We start from the raw sequence: 12816 nt of genomic DNA on the forward strand, positions 1-12816 counted from the left end.
AGGTTGTTCTTCTCTCCTGCCCGTCCCCTACCCCCCTGCGGTGTGGGACCACTCGGTGCCTTTGGGACATCTCGACATTTCAGGTATCTGCCGTGGGAGCTACTGCAGGAAGGAAACCCAAACGCAGCTGTCCCCGGAGCTGAGGGATCTGTGTAAGAGATACTTCTCTTCCTCCTCCTCTTTCCCTCTCTGTTTATCTGAGTGCCGGCTCGGCTCGGTGGAGAGAGAGCAAAGCCTGGAAGTTTTAACACGCTCTGCCTTTATGTGGGAGACGTGTCCAGTGAGTTTTTCTGCCTCTGGAGCTGACTTTGCCCCCCTAGACAGCTGGAGGCAGGTCGGGATCCCACCCGAGGCTTCCGAGGCTGAAGAGCTGTGGTGAACTACAGTGTGTGTGCAAAGAGAGGAGCCCGAGCTCCCCGGGCAGTGCCCACACGGCACCTTGGGGTGGCAAAAAGGCAACTCTTTAAAACCTTTTGAGAGTTGCCCTCATCTCATGGATCCCTGGCTTTGCAGCTGTGCTGGCTGGAGGCCTGGGTGGATAAGGGCTGATTGCACCTGTGGGTCCAGCCCACGAGGTTTTTCTTTTCATCTCACCTGTGCTTTTTTGACCCGGAGTGTTGTCTTTGAGAGTCATCCTGTACTTTACCTTAAGGTCTTACTGAAAGATACTTAGGGTGGTAGTTTTCATGCAAATAAGTTTAGTCGTTCATGGTTTTGTTCCTTTCCTTACAGCTCCTGGAGCAAGGGTCATTTTCTTACATGGTGTTATGGTTTGGTCAATGTCTGAGACCTCTGGTACTTTGAAAGAGAAAAGCTGGTGTTGCTGTGCACTTTTATTCTGTTTTCAAGGTGTGATGCTGAGAGACTTCAGCTTATTGTCCATGTGCTTTTCACAGCTTTCTTTGTTGTGTTTCTTTCCCATCTCCCTTCCTGCCCTATGGAACAGCAGGCTCCTGCTTTGCTTTGGGCAGCAGTTCTAAAGGCAGTCAGTCGTTGCCTTGGTGTCTGAGGGGCACAGGCAGTCCTGGTGCTAAGACCTGTGAGCAGATCCCTCTTTCTCTATTCTATCTCTGTGGTGGTTGGTTCTTTCTTACAATTTCTGCTCTCTCACCTGATGCACTTTGGAGCTGTCACAGGTTTCCAGCAGTAGCAGTGGAAGAGAAGGCAGGTGTCCCCTATCAGGCATTTAGACTGGCCTTTGCATTCTGAGTTAAGGTGGCCTCTCCTGCTTCCAAAGAGGGACATAAGGGTTTTTCCTCCAGCAACCTGTTTGGAAAGCAAGGGGGGGATGTTTGAGACCCATCATTCTGCAGACTCAAATCTCGAGCAGGCTCTGGTACATCCCTGAACAGGTACATGGGAATATGCAGCTCAGACCATGTGGTGGAACCCATTTTCTTTAGGACTTGCAGGATTGCAGGGACAGCTTTTAATCCCAGGACTGTGGGATTTACAGCTTTAATATCAGCTTTTAATTTCTAGGGTGAATGCCGTGCAAAAATTCCACTGCCTCACATCAGGCCTTCAGCAATTGTAAACATGTTAATAGATTTCATGTGCTGGGTGTCTGCTGGTGTGACTCGATGTTAATAAACAATCATCTTGACAGGAGTTTGTGCCTTGAATACCAAGACTTGGGAAGGGACTCAGACGCATTTCCTGAAGATCTGTAGACATTCAGCCTGCTTTGTGGTTCTGCATTTTGGTAACAGGCCTTCTTCCATCTCTTTTTCTCCCTTCCTAGGATGTTTTCCTGTTGGCCTGGCTGCAGCTGGGCAGCCAGGGTGCAAACAGCAGGCCCTGGAAGAGCAGTTGGGGCAGGTGTTATGGGTGATAAGGTACATTCTGGTTTCCAGCGGGGTGCTGGCAGCCTGTTCCAGGGTTGGAGTTTCAGGAGCTGCCTCGGAAGTCCAAATTCCTGGGTAGAGCAGTGCTTTGTCTGCCTGAGAATGCAGTGGGCGTTCCTGCCACCGGGAGCTGCGGTCGCTGACTTGTGCTTTGAAATTGGACACAAATCACCAAAAAGTCCTGTGGCAAAAGTAGGTGGAGCGAGCACGCAATTCCGGGGACTCCAGCACAGCTGGAGAGAGACAGGAAGCACATCCCAGGGGCCAGGAGCTGATTAACAACCGGGAGCAGCACAAACCCAAGCGCGAGAGATGCGGAGCCCTTCGGGTGTTGTTTAGTGCCTGCTGGAAGAAGCTCCCATTCATTAGCTTGGAACGGGTGTCTTATTTTTATTTATATCTTTTTATTGTGAGTGGTTTACTGTGTCACGGTGTTGGGGCTTGCCACTGGCTGCATTCCTTCTGGGACAGTCAGAACTGCGCCGCTAATTCCTGTCACTGGAATTTTGGGGATTTTTACAGATGGATTTGGTGTGGAGATATTTTAAGCCTCCATTTACATTATTGAATTCAGGCATCACTGTAACTACTTAAAGGCAAGGCAATAATAGTCTCAGAGGTCTGTGTGTGCACTGAAACAATGGTATGTTTTATTGTTGTTGGTAGATGGGTGGGCTTTTCAAGCTGCTCCATGTAACTGAAATTATTCTTGCTGGGATCTATCCCGGTGGGATAGGTGCTTTTTTTAAATACAGTGAGCAGTGGAAGGTGTGAAACACATCTGCCTGCAGACTCCAGCTATCTCCTAGTAGCAGCACAGGAGATAACCTTATTTTTGTACTGACTGGGAGTTCCTGTGTGTGAAGTGGGGCTTGAATAATGTGCTGACCAACGTTAGTCTGGAGTAATTTTGTTTTTAAGCAGGTTACTGGAATGGGGAAGTCTGGGAAATCGGGGAGGAGTAGGCAGAGAAAACAGGAAAAGAGGGGGGAAAAGCCACTTAGCAGCATCCTGGTGGCTTGAATAAGTCACCCTTGCCAAAGCACTGAGATGTGAGATAATAAGGAATGTTTCACTGAGCTGGGACAATCTCGTGCTCAGCAGCCTTCATGTCACTTTTATAGAATTTCAGGTTTATTTTGGAATATCTTGGGAGTGATGTTTTTCCTCTGGCTCAGTGCTTAAGAGCTTGCAGTGGTTTAAAGTTTGTAACGATCCTTGAGAAAGCTTAATTCCTGAGGACAGGAAATGATGTTCCTTCTGAATGACACCTCTCTCCTAATTACCAGCCCCGCTGTGGTTCCCTCCCTGTGTTCATGAGGGGAGCTGTCAGTGCCTGATTAACTAGAAAAAGCATTGGGCTTTGGGGAAAGATTTCAACGCAGGGCAGCTGCTGCCCCGAGTCATGGTGCCACCTCCCAGTGTTCCTGATCCAGGTCAGGGGAATTTAAATTAAGTGTGACTTCCTTGCTGGCTTTGGGGAGCCTCACTCCTGTGCTGGTGCTGATGGTGCCTGGCTGCTCCCAAGGTGAGTTCTGGAGGCTGTGGTTGTCACTTGTAAAGAGAAGCAAAGTTGTTGAGCTGAAATAAAACTGGGAGTGAGTGTGTGTGGGTGTCAGGGTGACCTGAAACGTTTTCAGTTGGCTTTGGTGGTGTTGCTCACCCTCAGCCTGCTCCCCCTGTAAGGAGGCCAAGCTACTGTTTGCATTATTCAGAGAAACATTTGGACAGGATCTGTAGAGTCATCACGTGATACCGCTCTGCAGTACAAGGTGATCGGGATTCGCACTAGCTGGAATCTTTGTATGGGGAATATAAGGATGGAAAACGGCCTCTAGTAATATGTTTTGTCTGAAGCACTCCTTGCACAAGGCTCCTGTGCTGCTTTATCCAGACTGACACGCTCTTACCGAGCTGTGGGCACTGCTCCTGCTGTTCCTTGGAGGAAGGAAGGCAGAGGTTGGTTTGTTGCAGCTTTTGCAGAACCGGAGTTAGGAACAGATTTACACCTCTACTTCCAAACCCCATCCCAAAGACAGCATTTATATTTGATAGAGGGGGGAGGGAAAACTCTCCCTAATGCTTCGTGTACATCGATTTTTACCTGAAGGCCGGTCATGGAAGGAGCACTGGCCCAGGTACCCCTGGCAAGTACAAGCTGCTGTTGGCTGAACGTGTTGGGCTGGCAGAGGGAAGGGGCAGCAGTGCTGACAGCTGCCTGCAGCACAGCCACAGTGCTGCTGAGGGCTTTCCTTCTCTCCCTGCTCCGCCATCATGTGCTGTAATGCAATTTGAGGGAGATGACAGCAGCAGCATAATGGGGAGGCAGGAAAAGCAGCTTTCTCTCCCTTTCAGGAAACCAGCAGCACAGGGCGTTTCATCCCTCCCCTGCTGCTGGGATTTCCAGCTACAGATGAGCAAGACCCGTGAGCAGTAACTTGGCTATTGTAAATAGTTCATGTCCTCTCTGTGGGTTGTTAAACCAGAATCCTATTGTAGTGGAGAAGGCTTCATTGTGTATCTACTGGGAGGTACCCTTGGATCTGCCAGGACTAGCACAGACCAGCTTGTAGCAGCTGGAACACACCTTTTCCTTGAACACAGTGTCTGGAGGGTGCTCCTCAGCTGAATGGGCTTGTGTTTATTTAGCACTTCGTGGCTGTTTTTACTCACCTTCCATCCCAGGTGGTTAAATAATCTTTCTGCTATTGCAACACCCAGGAAAGAATTTCTGTTCTGCTGCGTGAAGGCTCAAACCAGTGTTGGACACTTGAGTGCAATGACTAAGGGTGGGCACAGGACTCGCTGCCTGCAAGCAGTGTGTCCTTGGTGAAAGTTCTGACTGCAGCCTGGGCAACCCCTTGGCTGTGGCCCGTGATGGTTTCTGTGTCTTGTGTGTGCAAAATGTTTGTTTGCCTTGGGATGATATCGGTGGGTACCTTGCAGCCTTGTGAATCTGTGTGACTGTGGACCTGGAGAGTTCACGTGCAGTTCTTCTTCCCTTGTTTTTTAGCTGATAATTCACTCATTCATGAACTTTATTGGTCTCAGAAGAGACTCATGCTGGAGGTGGAGCATCTGTAAATCCAGCCACAATCTAATTTCACTGTTCTCAGTTCTCATATAGTGGCACTTGCCTCAAGTACAACCTCTTTGCTTTTCTGCTCTTTTAGCCCACTCTGCCTAAACCCCACAGTGGCACTGCCATGTGATGTGGTGAGCCTGGAAGGCTGCCCTGGGTTTTCACTGCTGAGAGCTTGCTGGGATGGAAATGGCCACAAGGCTACACGTGGCTGCAAACAAAACTAAACCTGGTTTTACAAAAGCTGTTGCCAGCCAGCTTGAAAATCTTTTGACACCTGGTTATCTGAGGTGCTGGAGCAGCAAGGACATAGTAGCAGTTCTTCTGTGGGTGCAACAGGCAGCTCATTTTTTACCCTTTCCAGCAGAAATTGGTGCAGAGCGTGGCCTTGCTGCCCGGGTGCTGCACCTGCCTTACAATGTTTCTGTTGGTATTTTACTCTCAGTACATTAGGCTGTTTAACCTTGTTTCACTGTGGAGTGAGCTTGGCCTGTTGGCCCATTATGGCTCTAAACTGGCTCTTATACATATTTAAACCTATCGATTTATTGTGTAAAAGCATCTTTCAGAGGCAGTGCCTGACCTTAGACTCGGAGCATGTGTAGTTTGAGTGTTAGTCAGGTATTGGCTGTGGCCACAGTTTAAGATCTCCCTGCCTTCAGTTTATTTTCTGTTCTCCCACTTCCACCATGTGGAAGAGAAGGTATCTGATCTGAATCCTACAAAAACATTTTCCAGGGCATTTCCTTTCAAAGCTCTAAGAAATGCTGGAGGAACTGTGTGAGAGGAGGAGACAAACCGTGGAGTGGGAATGTGACCACCTTAAGTAGGCATTGCAGTGGAACCCTTCTGAACGTGAAGCCACAGCTTCTGGCCACTGACCTTTGGAATTATGGCAAGTGCAGATGCTTAACATGGCTCTAAAAAAAGGGCATGGCTGTAATAACCAGAGTATGTGACCTGTGAGGTCATTCTTTCTGGAAGTCCCTCTCTCTGGGATGTTTGACACCTGGAATGGTTGGTGGCAGGCTTTGAAGTCAATACTTCTAAAAGCACTGTGCAGATTGACACGGACACCTTCCTTTCAGCTAAGGTGGGCTGCTGCAGTCAGTTGGGTTTTTTCCCTCCTGTGCCACCTCAAGGTCAAGTCTCACCTTTTGTGTTGTCAGCAGCTTTGTGAATGAGGTGAGGTGTGCTATGCTTGAAAGCAAAGTTTCTTGTGATAAGGGATATTTTTGTATTTTTATTTTAAGTGTGACCTGCACCTTTCTTTCTACATTTGTTCCTGGTGGTTTGTTATGCCTTTTTTTTTTTTTTTTCTTTTCTGGAGCACAACTTCCCAAGTGCAGTTTAGATGGTTTCCAAAGTTGGTCTGCTGGGCAGCCTCTCAACATCCAGGATGCCATCACAGATTATCAATCCTTTGTGATTTTAAATTCCTCTGGCTGGTCCTGGAACTAAACCTGACTCTGTGCTTTCCAACCCTCTTGGCTTTGGTCTAGTTAGTCCCTCACTGCTGCTTTTCATAGCAGTTTGCTGTTTGTGTGCAGCCTGGCTCCCCCTGCTCCCAGTGCCCCTGCAAACAGGGCTGTGAGCAGAGCAGGCTCTGTGTGAATGTCAATGCCACAGCCTGTCCCAGTAGCCTTAAATCCCTTATTTCTGTTTCCTCTCCAGTGAAAAACAGTGCTGAGATGGTAACCTGAAGGTTCCTGAAGACGTGCATCCAACTTGTTAAATAACTACTTAAAAGGTTGCACTTGGACTTACTTGTTCTGTTAAGCCTTTTAAAGTGAGATTCAGGATCCCTTAAAGAAAAGAAAAAAAGGAAGAAAAACTACTGAGGATTTGGAGAGGAAATGCTTTGGAGAGGAATCCTTTCTCCTGGAGAGCTCTGTGAAGTACAAGTAACAGAGGAGCACTCTGGTGTGTACCCTGGGGCACACAGGGCATTTCTCCTGTTCTTTTCCACGTGGCTGCTGGGTTTGTGGGGAAGGGAAGGCAGCTGCAGTTAATGCTGTGTGGAGCTGTGACAGGTATGTGCAGCTCCTGGAGCTCTACGTGGTGTCTGAGTCAGGGCACTGCTCAAAGGACACGTGAATTCAGGGAAAGAAAACTGGAAGTAAAACTTGCTCTGGAAGCGACAGAGCTGCAAGTCACGTGGCTTCATGTGCTCTTGCATTCCCCTCCACCCTCATACCACAAAATCAGAATAAATCAGTTCTTTAAAATGATGGTTTTGGAGACAGGCTCTGTGAGCCCAGCGAGGCCGGGTTTGTGTGTATGTGCTGTAGCCAAGGGCTGAGCTGCTGGTGCCTGAATTGTTGCTTGAACATGAAATGCCAAGCTGGCACCTGTGTCTGTGATGTGGGAGGGAGGTTTTGGATTTAGGGGATTATACTGGGTGATCTTGCACATGCCAGAAGTCTGAGGCAGGCAGAGTACTGCCCTTAACAGGAACTAACTGCAGGGATGCCTCTTCCTCTCAGAGCCTCGAATTTTCACTTTGCACATAAAATGAGCTGCTCGAGGCGATGGCATTAACTCTCCTTTCCAACCAGACTTTGCCAATTCAACTTTTTTCAGGACTCAGTTCGATAGGAGAGGCAAATGACTGATCCAGAGCTCCCCACCTCTTGTGCAGAGAGTGGTTTTTTGCCTGTATCAAAATGAGGAGTCTCATGCTGGTCAGGGAGATGTGATGGCACAGAGCCCTTCTTTTGGCAGGACTGACAGGGGTCGTGGGAAGGCACCCAAGTGTCCAGCTGCTGACCTTGATGCCAGTCACCAGGGAATAGCTCAAAGGAATCTGAAACTTTCAGTTGAGTTGCCCAGTTGTGGAAAACGAATGCAGCTGTTGCAAGACATTGTACATTTTAGAGAGGAGCTCACAGAGAAGAGATTTTGCCAGGAAAATGCAAATATTTTGCAGGTTTGGGGAGGAAAACTGGTGTCAATGTATGTGGCCCACTGTTAGGTGAATTAGGTAAAACTGGGCAGATTGCTTTCCTCTTGTACTTTGTGGTTTAGATGCAATAAAAATGGCAATTGGGTACTTAAAAATTATTATTAAGTGATACTGTGACCTTAATGGAATGACGAACTGCAAATAAGGTTGATGTGAAGTCTTGTGATGTACAGGCAGTCAGGATATTTCCTGTAAGTCCTGAGTGGAGTTACAAAATGGGGAAAAATCTGGTTGGGGATTTGAAGCCAAGTAATCTCTAAATATCTGCTCTCTTGATTGCTCCTGAGTAAGCAATTCTCATTAGTCTGGAGCAGTGACACATAGATGTGGCTCATCCCCTGTTAATCCACAGACCCTCTCACATCAGAGTCTCCTGATGTGATCTGAGTATCTGCTGCTGACTCTGCAGTGACCAGTGGTGAGCCTGGGTGGAAAGAACATTGCTTCCTTCACTGCTTTTCTTCCTAGGTAAGAAAGGGTGAGGAATAAGGAACTAGAAGCTGTGGTTGCTTCCAGAAAAGCTTGATGACTCCATCCCTCTTGTCCCCCTTCATAATGTCCACCTCTGGCTCTGTCCCTTTGGGAAATGTGATGCTGTGGCCGCAGCTGCCTTGGAATAGCAAACAGGATTCGTTTGTGCCCAGCAGTTCTTGTTGGGCTTGTGATCAGGGGATTTCTAATTTTTGTTTGGGATGATGCCACTTAACATGATAAACCACTGTTAAACTCTCCCTGCTTCTGCTCAGTGACTCTTAACAAGGAGCAGCCCCCAGCAAATTGTGAACCCTTTGAAATATTTCAGTGAAATGCTTGACAGGCTGGTTTATTTCCCTTCTGTTGTGGCTTTTTTTTTTTTTTTTTTTTTTTTTTTTTTTTTTTTTTTTTTTTTTTTTTTTTTTTTTACATTTTTTAAGGACTGAATTTTTAGCTTTTCATTTTGCTGGTTGTCACAAGCCATGCATTATTTAAGTAGCTTCTCTTTGTTTTAGCAGCTTGAAACAAGCCAGGAATTCACCTTGCTCGCAGGCTACCAGCAGACACGTTTGCTGCCCGCAGGCACAAAGTAGGAGTTGATGCTCTTCTGTCAACGTAGGTGAGCAACAGTGGTATTGCTGTGTGGGGGAGAGGCTAAAACACAGTGATTTGATGTTGCTGACATCTCTTTCAAGTTGCTCTTTTTTTTTTTTTTTCCCCACTCTCCCCCCTGTTCGTTTAGGATCTCAATTCCTACCTCCCCTGCAGTGCTTTCTGTCTGGTCCTGTTGCCTTGAGCTGGAGCCAGGAAAGAACACTTTGAGTCTAGTCCCATCTTGGGTATGTGGGAGTTCAAGATTTCAAATGCTGTAAGTGGGGGGTAAAATACATTACACTGTAAGGAGAGGGGGGGGGTCTCCCCTTGACTGTCATTTTTAATTCCAGCACCATCTGAAGATGCTCATCACAGCACAAATGCGAGGTGGAGGGAGCAGATTTGAGTTCTGCTCCAGTTACTGCAGCCCAGAAACTCCTCCATATACCAGGAGATTAAATATATGCACAGCACTGATGGTGCCTATTTTTAGGTTAGGCTAAAAATATGTAATGTGGTGTTTGAAAGGATTTTGCCTGGGTTTTGGAAATCCTTGTGTAAGCATTCTGTGTGCTCCCGAGACCTGCTTCACCTCATAGCAGCTGATCCTTTAAGTCATAGTAGTGGTTGGGACCAGTGGTTTTGTGGATTATATTTTTGCATGTTTGAGGAGCTTGTCGGGAAGTACATGTGACTTCAGCTGTCAGTCTGAGGTCTAATCAGTTCAGAGAACTGTTACAGGTAAATCCCTGATGGTCTCTGGTTTTCCCAGTAGCTGTGCTGTTAATGGGTCCTTCTCCTCTCAAACTGCTGTAGGAAAATCCATAATGGGGAGGATTTTATTGCCTGTGCAGTGAAATAACTTGAATGTGCAGCATCAGAGGGTGTTTGGGCACTGAACAGGCTCCCCAGGGCTGCCAGAGCTCAAGGAGCATTTGGACAACACTCTCAGGCACAGGGTGGGATGGTTGGGGTGTCCTGTGCAGGGCCAGGAGTTGGACTGGATGATCCTTGTGGGCCCCTTCCACCTCATGATATTCTGTGATTCTGAGCCATGAATATGTGGAGTAATATGAAAAGTGGAGGTGAAATTGGGTGGAACTGGGGTGGTCTTCACTGCACTGTCAATCTTAGAAGTCGTGATGAGTTTTGTGTCACCTGGATACTGTATAGGGATTCCAGTCCCAAATCCAGCTTGATGTGCTGCAGTGCAGGTGGGAGCCTTTTAAGAAAAAAAGAAAAACTAAAAAACTTGCAAAATGTTTATCTGGCTGCTGCCAGGTCCTTCGCTTTTAAAACAGTTCTAGTTTCCTGTCCTTGACTGTGTTGCAGAAAAGCTGATGGGCATGTTAGAGCTTGCTTATAGGTAGCCTTATTCTTTACCTATAAATAGGCACTGAAATCACTGAGGTAGCATGGAATAGCTTCTTTCCATCTGTCTTCCTTGCTTTTTTTATTGTTGTTTATGTAGGGCAAGACCCCAGGGTGGCTTTGATCTTGTTACTTCACATTCTTGGCGGCCTGGTGCTATAAACATGAATAAACTTCTTATTCATGCCACTAGATGGAACTGGCCCATGCTTATAGATATTTGTTTAAACTTCAGCTCTGTACTGAGTATTGACAAAATGAATTGCTAGCTCTTGGTGGAAGTTTGGCTTTTACCCTCAAAGCAGGGCTTTATTAAGCTCCTTGGGTTTTTATTCAGTCTGTTTTGAAGCAGAAAGAATTGCCAGTTCTTTCCAGGCTTGGCTCTTTTTTTTTTTGTTGCTTTGACTGTGTATACTGTTAATGCTATTTATTATATTCCTGCTTTTAAACCACCATGAGTGTGTTGGTGATGTGTGCACGTTTTTGTCTTGTATGAGAGGGTAGACAGTTTTTTGTCCCAAATTTAATTTCAGAGTATTTCCTGTACCCCTTTCTCAGTGCTAAAGGTTGAAGTGTGCAAGCTCCTCTCTACAGGATCGGAGTAGCTTGTAGAAAATACAACCTTAACATGTCTTGTGGCTTATCCATCATTCCTGTATGTGAACAGCTGGGGTTTAGCCAGCATTGGACAAAGCACCATTTGAGCTGTTTGGGAGAAGATTTTTTTTGGTGGCTGTGCTGAGCACTTGCAGTGTCGTCCCACCCTCGTTACCTGCACACCCAGCCCTGCTAACCACATGTCCCTGAAGGGGAGGAATATCCAGCCACTTAGCTCTGCTTGGAGCAGATCCGAGCAGACACCTGTCCAGCCTCTGTCTGCACTGCTTGATGCTCTGAGAGCTGATTTGTGGCTTTCACAAATGTCCTTGTTCCTCCCCAGGCAGACTGCAAGTGCTGCTTCGCAGTGTTTGCTCGGTGACCTTGGCCACGCTGGTCCCATCTGTGCCTCCATTTCTCCGTATTTTAAATGGCAAGAAGCGTGTTGGTTTTGTTTGCTAAATGACTCAGAGAGCTAAGGATGGAAGAGTAATAACACAGGACTAGGTGGTAGCTATTCCTGAGCACCAGGGAAAATACAACTGTAATAATGTGGGGGTGACCTTTTAGAAAGGCCAGGGTTTTCACCAAGCAGACTTACAGTGACCCAGCTCCCAAGCACCTGCCTGCAATGATGAGAACAGTGCTTTCATGCCATTCTGGCAAATAAAGTAAGATTTGTTTCTCCTTATAAGGCAGAAGCTGAAGAACCTGGTGGAAATGCTGCCAAAATCTTGCTTTTCAGACGCTTTCAAAGCATCACTGTACCCATGATAATCTTGAAGTTGCTTGCTGGGACCAGGGTGTGCTGCTGAGGTCTCAGGGCTCAGTACAGAGGTGGTTGCATATTTGTGGTAATGGTGGTTAGAAGAGGCCTCTGCAGTTCCCTCACCCAATGTCCCACTAAATTTGGACCATCACCAGTTCAGGGATCGGGTGAACATGGCTGTTTGTAGCCAAGCCGTGGCTGTTTGTAGCCAAGCCTTGAAACCTCTCTGCTGGAGGTTCCCTCTGGAGAAGGCTGCTTCAGGCACTGAGCTGAGCTGCTGAGCTTTCTTAAGTGCTAAATTATACATTTTTATTATTATTATTGTATCCTGTGCATCTGAACTGATTTCTTCATTTTACTGCCCTAGCTGCAACTCCTGTTCCCTGCAGGGGATGTTAAGTAGAATTACTGAGGAGGAATTTATACTGCTCTTGTGTACTAGCAAACAGGATTTTTATAGCAGACCCATCATTTTCTTCCAAGTTATGCATTGGTAAATATTTAATAGTACAGATTCCTCTGTGCTGCAATAAGGAGATGAATACTTTTCAATAAAAAGACTTTCTTCATTCTTCTCCCAGTGATCAAACTGTGCTCAGAGTTTGTGCATCTGTTCAGCCTCTCCATGATAGGGATTGAGAGCTATAAGCTGACAGAGCATAAAATGGAAACCTCCTGTTCAGGTTGCAGTGATTCCTCTGTCCCACTAATCCTGTTTGGGAGCCTCTGGTTCATTGTGCCTCTCTGAGAACAGGCTGGGGTAGCAACATTTAGTCCCAAAAGCTCAGTCCTGTGAAGGAACCTGATTCCTGTCATGTTCTCCTTTCTGGATTGAGAGCAGATGGTGTATCCTGGAATTTGTACCAAACGCTCACTGTAAATCAGGGAAATCTCTTCTTTAGGATAGCAGATGGTGGCAGGAAAGTGTGCTCTGTAATGTGACTTGTTCCATACTGCCCTGCCAGGGGTGCAGCTTCCTTCTGACATGCCAGTAACATGGGTGTTGTGGAAGTGAGCTCGACTTCATGGCATTAAGGGTGACAGGGGTGGTTGTAATGACATCAGCTGGGATGTTTGAGATGCAGGATTAGGTGGAGCTGCCCTGTGACTGCTCAGG

At 46.9% G+C, this 12816-nt stretch overlaps 1 protein-coding gene across 13 annotated transcripts in view; it reads left to right on the plus strand.

Moving 5' to 3' along the window:
• Positions 1 to 12816, plus strand: part of RNF216 (ring finger protein 216) — a 77174-nt gene that overhangs the window by 683 nt on the left and 63675 nt on the right. For 2 of the 13 annotated variants that reach the window (XM_027713209.2, XM_039381464.1), the window contains exons 2-4: positions 84 to 152; positions 8884 to 8987; positions 9111 to 9236. The exons of 1 other annotated variant lie outside the window; for it this stretch is intronic. The gene's annotated coding sequence lies outside the window, so the exon portion shown is untranslated. Of the gene's footprint in view, positions 1 to 83; positions 153 to 6603; positions 6853 to 8210; positions 8363 to 8883; positions 8988 to 9110; positions 9237 to 12816 lie in introns of those variants that run through there. 10 more of the 13 variants (XM_039381465.1, XM_039381466.1, XM_027713215.2 and 7 more) reach the window with 10 other exon arrangements.

The sequence above is a fragment of the Pipra filicauda genome, unplaced genomic scaffold (assembly GCF_003945595.2).
Source record: "Pipra filicauda isolate LSUMZ 115617 unplaced genomic scaffold, ASM394559v2 scaffold226_size1812527_pilon, whole genome shotgun sequence".
Lineage (NCBI taxonomy): Eukaryota > Metazoa > Chordata > Aves > Passeriformes > Pipridae > Pipra > Pipra filicauda.